Raw genomic sequence first — 10,759 nt, forward strand, 5'->3', positions numbered from 1 at the left:
TGGAATTCCTGTGGGATGCAGATGGAGAGATAGTTTTCATGACAGTCATGCTCCTCAGCTTTATCATTTTGGACAATGACATGCTGATGCCTGGCCCCATCACAATGCAGCTGCTTGTGGCGCTCCAGCCACTCTTTGACCACGTAAGGCTCACTGCTCTCAGCCACGGCCACTGGCTGCTGTCCGGACACTTTGTGCCCTGTGGATTTGCAGGCCTGTGCCAAGCTGAGCCCCATGCAGCCAATGCTGAGGTCTTTCGTTCTTCCTTCCATATAGAACAACTGGCAGGTTCAGCTGATCTCCATACTGCTCTTCCAAACATTGCTGACTCTTCCACAGGAAAAGGAAAAAAAGGCCCTGAAGACACCCCTGCACCAGACAGACCCTGCTGCCCCTCTTCTTCCACCACCATGATGAGAAGCGGCTTGTGGCACAGGTGAGGACTCGTGGGCTGCTGCTTTCCCACTGGCAGGGGGCTCGGCTGTCTCCTGCCCTGGCGCCTGCTGGACTGCAGCCTCCTCCAGGCCTTGGCACAGGGACGTGGGTCCTGCGCCCTGCGCTGTGGGGCCATCTCCACGTCTCTGCTGCACTCCAGACTTCTCAGGAAATGCTGCTTGGTGTGGCCGAGTTCCTGAAGAGAAGGGATCTTGAAAGACTGGTGAAGAGGCAGAATCTGTAGAAGTTCAGCGAGTTCTTGGTAAGGACGGCCTGCAAGCCCCAGCCTCAGCCCGGAGAAGCCCCCTGAGCGCGGTGCTCAGTGTGCAGGGCGGGCAGCCTGGTGGTGCACGCAGAGGCCGCGTGGCCTCTTCTCCAGGCTCCCGTGGCCTGGAGCAGGGCGCCCATGGAGCCCCGGCCTGGCGGGGCTGCGGGGCGGCACCGCGGCTCCCCGGGCAGCAGCCGGCCCTCTGCCCCCTCCCCTCGGGAGCCCTTGGCCAGCGGCTGCTGGCCGCGCCTCAGGGCTGTGCGGGCAGGCGAGGCCGGCGATGGGCGCAGGCGGCGCCCGGTCCAGGAGCTGAGCCCGCGCCAACCCTTCCCTCCTGCCGCTCTCTCCAGCTGGCAGAGGACAGAAGCCGAGCGGCCGAGCGCCTGCGCCAGGCCCTGCCCTACCTGCAGAGCCCACAGGAGTCCCTGCGAGCGGCGGCCATCAGGTTCATGGGTGAGTCCCGAGCCCGGGCTCCTCCCCGGCCCGCCTGCTCGGCAGCTCGGCCCCGGCCCCGCCTGCTGCCCCGGCAGCGCCAGCCCGGCCCGGCGCCGTGGATCCCCACCTGGCCTGAGCATTGCTGCTGCCGCCCTCTGGCAGCCGTGCCCTGGGGCGGCAGCGTGCGGCAAGGGCCGAGCTCTGCCCTGCCGGGCCAGCAGCCCGTGTGGCCACAGCGCCGGCAGCGCCGCTGGCAGAGAGCTGTGCCGCTGGGGCCGTGACAGGCTCTGTGTTCACAGGCATGGCCGGGCGGCACCTGAGGGGGCAGCAGCAAGAGCTGCAGCTGATCTGCACTGGTGAGTGAGTGAGGGCAGCGGGCTGACCGCGGGGGCTGGAGGGGGCAGCTGCAAGCCCTGCCCCGGCTGCGGAGGGCTCTGCACCCGTGGGCAGAGCACACAGAGCTTTCAGGGCCACGTGGGCCATTGGTGGCCTGCAGCTTCGGGCCGGTGCCCTTGGTCCCTGTTCCGTCCTGGCCATGGCTAGAGCCGGCTGGCATGGCCTTGGCAGGGGCCTCTCCTATCGTCCCCGCAGATCCGGCATCTGACCGTGATCTGTTCCTCTCTCTTGCAGCCCTTGAACGCCTTACGGAGGACATGAGCAGTGCCGTGTCAGAGCTGGCATTTCAAACACTGCATGCCGTCCGAGCAACAGCGAGTGGGCGATATTCCATCTTCCAGAGGCTGCACAATCAACTCCGCAGGGCATGGAGGACACGGCCTCGTCTGTCGGGGCTCGACTGGCTGCACTGATGGAGTTCTGAGGAAAGCTGATCCGGGAGGCTCTGTCTGCTGGGGCCACCTGAGCCAGCGGGAATTTTCCTTTTCTTTAAGATTGTTCTTCTCTTCTTTTTGTTTTTTTTTTTTTCTTTAGTATATGAATATAGAGTGTGTTATAATACACAGACTCCCAGGAGCTTTCTTTTGCTACCCAGGGTCTGCGGCATAGGGGAAGAGGGGGAGAAGGGTACCCTGGCTCAGCAAGCTGCCCAGGCGTGCAGTGGGCAAGGGAAAATGACCAGAAGCCCCTTGTCCTGTGGTGGTACTGCTGAAGCCTTTGTGTTGGTGACAGAGCGGGTGGGCAGGGGCCGGGGCTGCAGGGATCCCTGTGAGAGCGGTGCCTAGAGATGGCCACAAGCCCTGTGCCAGGAAGGAACCACCCTCTGTATCCTCCTGCCCGTGTGGTGCTGGCTGCCTTGCTGAGGGCTCCCAGGTGCCTCTGGATGGGGCTGCTCTGGAGCTGCTGTGGGGCTGCGGCGCTGCTGCTGGGCAGCTTGGCTGGCTGGGACAGAGCCTGAGGGGCTGGGGCGCTGGCAAGCCCTGAGCAATGGGCTGTCAGAGGCCACAAGCAGCCCCTCAGCTACCACCTTGATCCTGACAGTTGGCTGCTCTGGCACTTCCTCAGTGGGGGGTTGGGAGGGACCCCCTGGAATCAGGCGTAGAACCCTGGTCCCGGCCTTTCAGGGCTGTGAGGCCAGGAGTTGCGGGCTTGGGCGTGTGCCCTCCCTGTTCTCTAGACTCAAGCCCCTGGCCCCTCAACCTTAGGCATTGATCTCCACTGCCTGCCTGCCTGTTCCTCTTACTGTGGGGATGGCTGAGATCTGTGGCTTTAGGCCGCATTGAACCATGCGACTTTGCACTGGACCACTTGCCTGTGTGCTAGGCAGGCTCTTTGCTTTGCTGTCCTTGGCCTTTTTCTGCTGTGCTCCTTTGGCTGCCTGCAGTGAGGGGCAGCCCTATCAGGAGGGTGAAAGGCCCCGTCTCCAACATCTCAAGGGGGAAATGGAGCTCTCCCAGCCCTCAGCCCACGCTGTAAGCAGAGCAGAGCCTTTTCCCCAGCCCTGATGGATTTCTGCCTGCTGCTGGCCCCTGGCCACAATGACCAACTGCACTCGCATGGAGTTACCTACAGGATGGCTGGTGCCTCTTGATTTGCTGATGGGACGTGAGGGTCACTGAGGGAAAGGTGGCTGTCCCAATGCTGAGGGCACATGGGGTCACTGAGTGGACTTGAGGCTTCCCCAGCAGGTTGCAGGTGCTTCCTGTGTCACTGAAAGGAAGGCAGATGTTCCGTGTGTCGCTGAGGTGTCATGACAGTCTCTAGATGGTGTTCAGATGCCCTGCATGACACTGAGGGCACGTGAGAGTCCCTGAGGGTAGGCGGGTGTCTGTCGTGTCCCTCAGGGTACGGCGGTGTCACTGAGGGAACGGGAGCGTCACTTGAGGGGGATACGGGCACGTCGCGTGTGGCTGAGCGCACATGCCGCTGGCTGAAGGGATGCCAGGGCCGCTGAGGGGCCGTAGGCTCACCCTGAGGGTCACGGCAGGGCCCGGCCGATCCCCGCTGCGCCGCCACCGCCCGCTCCCCTCAGCCGCAGGGAGCGTTTCCCGCCCAGGTGCGGGCGGCCCCGCCCCGCCGCTCCCCCTCAGTTGCGGGCGGCAACTCGAACCCGCTGGGGCCGCCCCGCGGGGCCGGGCGCCGGGCGGCCTTCCAGAAGCCCTGGGGGAGCTGCCCCGGGGCTACCCTGCGTTGGTACACAGCGAGGAGCATGGGGCAGCGTTGGCTGAGCACCAAGGAGTGTTTCACTTTGGCAGGGGTGAAGCTGCAGTAGCTTAGAGGGACAGAACTTCATAGCACAGGAATGCTGGAATTACCTGGTGTCACCTGTAGGGCACGGAATGAACATTTTGGCTTTAAAGTTCAGGCAGTCACTGGTCTGTGAGAATAATGAAATCGGAGGTGATCTGTTGAGTATATGTAGCAGATATTTGTGCAGGAAATTTTGAGGTGATCTCTAGGGAACAAAATTACTTTTGAGGAGAAGTCTGAGTAATTTCTAGGGGGCACATAGAGATCATTTTGTGACAAAACCTGAGGTAGATATTAGGGCAAAGACAGAACATTTGGGGGTAAAATCTCATGTTCTCTGACTTCCCACTCCCTCATCCCATGCCCCAGCAGGGGAGCTTTGCCCTCCCTGTGCCCAGCCAGCCCAGCCTGGGCACCTCAGGGGTGCCCCCACCCTCCTGCTGAGGCCTGGCCTCGAGGGCTTTTGCCGCAGGCCTGGGAGATGCTCTGAGGAAGTGCCAGAGCAGCCGGGTGCCAGGGACAAGGTGGCTGCCTGGGGGCTGCTTGTGCCCTCTGCCACCCAATTCCTCAGGGCTTCCCAGCACCCTGGCTCCTCAGGGGCCTCCTGTCGTTCTGCCGATTGACTGAGGCGACTTAAAGGGCACATCACTGGAAATAATGTTGTTCTTTTACTGTGAATATGAAGGAACCACAGTGTTAGATGATACATTCAATAAATAATGTGTGCGTGGTTTTAATGACAAGCAAAAACAAGCAAAGTAATGCACCTAAATCAGTAGTATAAGAGAGAAAGGAGGGCGATTTAGAAAGATGCATCACCAGTTGCTTAAATTGTTTATCATCTTGCAGATCTGCACTTGCTGGGGAGTTGCATTTTACACCAAGGACCTGGGGAACCATTCCCAGCAATTGGGAAAATCCTAGGTCATCGGTTCACCCAGAGATGAGGCCTCCAAATTTTTCTTGAAAGTGGATCCAGATTTTATAGGCCAAAAAGAGCAAGCCAAAGTGACTCAATGATATTTTTAGCCCCGAAAACCCGGCAGCTGATGGCACACTTGTCAATCAGCAGGGGACACAGCTAGGCCAAAGCCCAGACTTCTGCTGGGAGCCTTTCTCCTCAAACACCCTTCAAACAAACCTCCATGCAAGTCAGTTGGGAAAGTTTCTTCAAATGATACATTGCTGGCACCTAACTACACAGGCTTATGTGAAAGATTCTAAAGCAGCTGCTCTGGAGTCAAAGAGCCAGCACTAAGAGTTCTTGTTATCTATTTGTAGCTACATCCCACTTTGGGGGATTTGAGGGAGTTTGGAACAAGCTAGAGAGCGGACCTCTGAGTTTTTTAGATTATGACATTTCTTTTTCTTATCTTCTGCACAGACAGGAAGGCTGAGTTTAGCTCACATCTCTACCGCATGGCTCAGAAGGTGACAAGACTTCTAGTTACAACACCTTAAAAGGATTTATTGGCCAATCAAACTTGCCAACAACGATATTTATGTTTGTCTTGGTGTGAAAAGACAGGTGTCTGCTAAGAAAGGCAGGAGCCTCCACTGAAATGGAAAATGAGAACCCCCTCCCTCTGAACTGTTATAAGTTTGAAATTAAGGGTCTCTCAGGCAAAGATATGGGAGCAGGAATAACAGTTCTTTAGTAGGGAAGGAAAAAAAATCCAAACCAGTGCAGTAATACAAAACAACACTGACAGAATGAGAATACAGCCTGACTCCCTGTGTGTCAGGGTGTTGGTAGCAGTCCCATTAAAGGGTGGCTGCACACCTGGAAAGACAGGTGTGGTTCTGCTGAAGAAGTGATCCTTTAGAAGGGTGGAGTTTTCCTCTGAAGATGCAGTGGTTGTACAGATTGGTCTGGTCTTCTTCTGGGAATCCAGTGGGAAAGGTGCTGTGGTGTTCCAACTGTCATATTATTATCCAGGAAGGAATGCTTGGCTCCTCCCCCTGGGCAGAACTTCTCCAGTGGGATGATGTAATTTTATCAGTCATGCAGTGACACCCAATGGCCCATGAACAGAAGATATTTCCCTGAGGGAGGACTGGTTTGTGGGAGAGATAAAGAAAACTGCCCTACTTCTGACAGATGGCAAATGAAATACGCTCATAATCCTTCAGTCCAGGACATTATCCACCCCTTATTCTATTTCCATCTGCATCACAATGAAACCTTACACACAATTCTCATTTAAGACTGCGTTTCCCTGTGGTACACATTGGCTTTCTCCATCTTTCTGCATTACCCACCAAGTGTAGCCGGGTCCTTGAGCCAAACGGATGGGTTTGTCTTTGCCTGAGGTGGGATTTATCCAGTCTTTCCTAAAATACCTTTCATATGTACCACAGGGAGTTTATCTCCATCCACTGTGTGCAGGGGTTCAGACTAGGCAAGACCAGCTCGATTGATGGACCCTCGGGTGTTGGCCATCCAGGTGGCTTTTGCTGAGTCCATTTCGCAATTTCTAAGAATTCCTCCACCAAGAGCCTTCAGGGTAGTCTGAAGTAGTCTGTTACACCATTCAACTTTCCCAACAGCTGGTGCATGATAGGGGATATGGTATATCCATGCAATACCATGTTCTCTGGGCAAGGTGTTGATAAGGCCGTTCTTGAAATGAGTCCTGTTGGCCCATTCAATTCTCTCAGGGCTTCCATGTCACTACAGGATTTGCTTTTCCAGGCCCAGGATGGTGCTCCAGGCAGTAGTGTGAAGCACAGGGCAGGTCTCTAGCCATCCAGTGGAGGCTTCCATCATGGTAAGCACACAGTGCTTGCCTTGGCGTGTCTGGGGCAGTGGGATGGAGTCAATCTGCCAGGCCTCCCCATACTTGTACTTGGATCACTGCCCACCATACCACAGGGGCTTCACCCGCTGGGCCTGCTTTATCTCAGCACAGGTCTCACAGTCATGGATAACCTGGAAAAATACTGTCCATGGTTAAATCCAACCCTGGGTCTCTGCCCACTTGCAGGTGGCATCTCTGCCCTGATGACCTGAGGCATTGTGGGCCCATCGAACTAGGAACTCCCCCTCATGTTGCCAATCTAATTCTATCTTTGACACCTCTATCTTTGCTGCCTAATCTACCTGCTCGTTGTTTTGGTGTTCCTCATTTGCCTGACTCTTGGGGACATGGGCATCTACATGATGGATTTTCACAGATTTTCTAGTCAAGAAGCAATGTTTTTCCATTCATCAGCAGCCCAGATTGGTTTTCCTCTAGGCTGCTGGCTGGCCTTTTTCCACCTTTCCAGCCAGCCCCACAGTGCATTGGCTACCATCCACAAATCGGTATAAAGGTAGAGCTTTGGCCACTTCTCTCTTCCCGCAATGTCCAGGGCCAGCTGAAAGGCCTTGAGTTCAGCAAGTTGACTTGATAGAACTTCTCCTTCGGTAGCTTGAGCAACCTGTCATGTGAGGCTCCATACAACTTCTTTCCATTTCCACTTCATCCCTACAATGTGACAGGAGCCATCAGTGAAAAGAGCGTAGCATGTTTCCTCTGCTGTTAAATGGTTTTATGGTGGAGCTTCTTCAGTCTCTTGTCGCTTGTTCCTGCTCCTCTTTGTCTATGAGACTACAGTTTTCCCCTTCCGACCAGTTTGTAATTATTTCCAGAATCCCAGGGCCATTCAGGTTTCTAGTACGGGCGCGCTGTGTGATGAGGGCAATCCGCTTGCTCCGTGTGGTGTTGATGGCATGGTGGGTAGTGGGCACCTTTCCTTTAAACATCCGCCCCAGCAGTGGTAGTTGGGCTGCCAGGAGGAGTTGTGCTTCTGTGCCAACCACCTCCGAGGCAGTCTGGACTCCTTCATAGGCAGCCAAGATTTCCTTCTCTGTGGGAGTGGAGTTGGCTTTGGACCCTCTGTAACTTCGGCTCCAGAATCCCAGTGGTCAGGCTCAAATCTCCCCAGGCACCTTCTGTCAAAAGCTCCAGGACAGGCCTGTACCTGGCTGCAGAGTCAAGCACGTTCTTCACCTCTGCTCCTGTCCTGACTGGGCCAAGGGCTACTGCATGAGCGATCTCCTGCCTGATCTGGGCAAAGGCTTGTTGTTGTTCAGTGGAAATCATCCTTTTTTGCAGGTGACCAGGTAGAAAGGGCTCACAATCTGGCTGTACTTGGCAATGTGCATTCTCCAAAATCCTGTGATGCCTAGGAAAGCTGGTGTTTCCTTCTTGCTGGTTGGTGGACACATTGCGTTTTATGATCTCAGTGGGAATCTGATGCCGTCCATCTTGCTCCTTTACTTCCAGGCACTGGATCTCTTGGGTAGGTCTCTTGACTTTGTTCTTCCTGATGGCAAAGTCAGCTTCCAGCAGAAATGGGATGATTCTCTCTCCTTTCTCAAATATTCGCACTGCCGTATTTACCCACACAATGATGTCATCCATGTACTGCAGGTGTTCTAGAGCCTCACCCTTTTCCAGTGCAGCCTGGATCAGTCCATGGCAGATGGTGGGGCTGTGCTTCCACCCCTGGAGCAGTTGGTTCCAGGTGTACTGCATGCTCCTCCAGGTGAAAGCAAACTGAGGCCTGCATTCTGCTGCCAGAGGAATGGAGAAAAACGCATTAGCAATGCCAACAGTGACGCACCACTTTGCTGCCTTGGACTCCAGCTCATACTGGAGTTCCAGCGTGTCCGGCACAGCAGCGCTCAGGGGTGGAGTCGCTTCATTCAAGGCACGATAGTCCACAGTCAATCTCCATTCTCTGTCAGAATTGCACACAGCCCAGATGGGGCTGTTGAAGGGTGAGTGGGTTTTGTTGACCAGCCCTTGGCTCTCCAGCTCAGGGATCATTTTGTGCATGGGGATCACAGCATCCCAATTTGTTCGATACAGCCGGTGGTGCACTGTCGAGGTGGCAATCAGCACTCGTTGCTCTGCCACCTTCAGGAGTCCTACTGCAGATGGGTTTTCTGATAGTCCAGGCAAGGTGTTCAAGTGCCTAATGTTCTCTGTCTCTCCAGCAGCTATTCCAAAAGCCCACCTGAGTCCCTTTGTGTCTTTCTAATAGCTCTTCCAGAGTGAGTCTGTGCCCAGAATACACGGAGCCTCTGGGCCGGTCACAATAGGAATTTCTGCCACGCCTTCCCAGTCAGGCTCACCTCGGCTTCCAACAGGATCACCTGCTGCAATACCCCCGTCACCCCAGCAATGGAAATGGGTTCTGCCCCCACATGTCCTGATGGTATTAGAGTACACTGTGCACCAGTGTTGACAAAAGCCTTGTATATCTATGGCTCTGGTGTGCCAGAGATCCACACAGCCCAAAAGACACAATTTTCCCTGGCCTCTACCTGGCTAGAGGCAGGGCCTCTCTAGTCCTGGCTACCATTCTCTCCCTAGGCATATATTCTTTTTTGGATCCAGTGAACCAGTGTCGCAAGAACAGCATCAGGAGACACTGAAGAGGACACCATCTCCCATTGCCACTGGAGCTCTAGACATAGTTGATGATTGGTACAGCTGAGCCTGTGGGAAGCTCGCATGGCTTCAGCCCTCTCCCTGCCTGTAGATAGCTCCCTCCCTCCAGCCCTCAGACACTGTCCATCCACTTTTCCTCCTCCACCCTCTCTCCCTTTTGACACCTCCATCTCACCAGCCCTCAGACCACGCCTATTTCCATGTTTTCCTTCCACTCCTCCTTTTGATAACTCCATGTCTCAAGCCCTCAGACCCTGCCTGCCCGTTCCCTTTTTCCTCTCCCATATCACCCCTTTTTTTGCCTTTCATTAATAAACAGTTTGGCTTCTTCACTTTGCCTGCATCCCTGTGGAGCTGAAGCAAACCCGGGGCCCTGGGACACACAGGCCTCTGCTGCCGTTCTCTTCCAGGCCCTGTTTTGTGCACAGACCCAGAGGAACGAGGGCAGGTCAGGCTGGAAAGGGCCCTGTGCTGAAGGTGCAGTTCCACAGCACTGTGCAGTCACAGATCTTGCTGAGCACACTCAGGGCCAGCAGTGGGACAAGGAGCCTGTGTGTGTCAGGGACCAAAGTTGTGTCTAAGGTCCTGCCATGTTTGGTCCCCTGTTTTGCACGTAAAAAAATAATGAAGAGCAGAGAATGAAGGAAGCCTTATGGTTTAACTGGTGGGAATTTGACCCTTAAGGGAAACAATGGACTAGTCAATCGATGGCAAGTGAACCTGTGAAAGAGGAACGATGCACAATGGAGCTGTGGTTGGCATGGAGGGGGTATCACAGGTCACTGCAGCCTCATCTCACCCACTGGCCAAGCATGAGATGACCTTGTAACTGTAAGAACTGCACTGCAGAGGAGGAGATGTCAGGCCTGGTTCTGGGCTGGAGGGATGAAAAGGACAAAATGCCCATCCTTTTGATGCAGGGGATGCCCTGAATGTGGGAGGCCTGCCTGCCCTTCCCACTGGAGCACCATGCTGACATACCCTGAGAGAAGCCCAGTGCTCCTTGCTCCTCTCTGCTGACCCATGAGTGTTTGTCTGCTTTCAGAATGGCCCTGGCTGTATCAGGGCTGCTCTGTGGACACAAGACAGACAGTCCTGTCCCACTGGGTCCCAGCAGTGCCTCGCAGCAGCCCTGCACCCACGCCAGGATGCTGGCCAAGAGAGGCCCTGGAAGCTGAGGCAGCTGATTTGAAGCTTTTGCAGATCCACACAGGGGATGGCCACACACAGGGGATGGCCAACAGCTGTCCTGAAGAGTCCCCCTATTTCAAAGAAATTGGCAGACAAATGCATTGTCCGCCAAAAGCCCTTTTATTGAGCTGGCAGGAGGGCAGGGGTCTGCACCCCACTAAAATGCTTCTCTGCCACATGTACATTTCAGTGGGTTGATGTCAGAAATGGATCTCCAAATACCATCCATCTTGACTCTGCTGAGGTGATTCAATAGGCAGGGGGTTAGAAATACATTCTGTCAGGTTCCTGTACTTGAAGCTGATGTCCAGGCGATGGCCAGGTGCGGCCTCCATGCCCT

This window comes from Zonotrichia leucophrys, unplaced genomic scaffold (genome assembly GCF_028769735.1).
Source record: "Zonotrichia leucophrys gambelii isolate GWCS_2022_RI unplaced genomic scaffold, RI_Zleu_2.0 Scaffold_186_94968, whole genome shotgun sequence".
NCBI lineage: Eukaryota > Metazoa > Chordata > Aves > Passeriformes > Passerellidae > Zonotrichia > Zonotrichia leucophrys.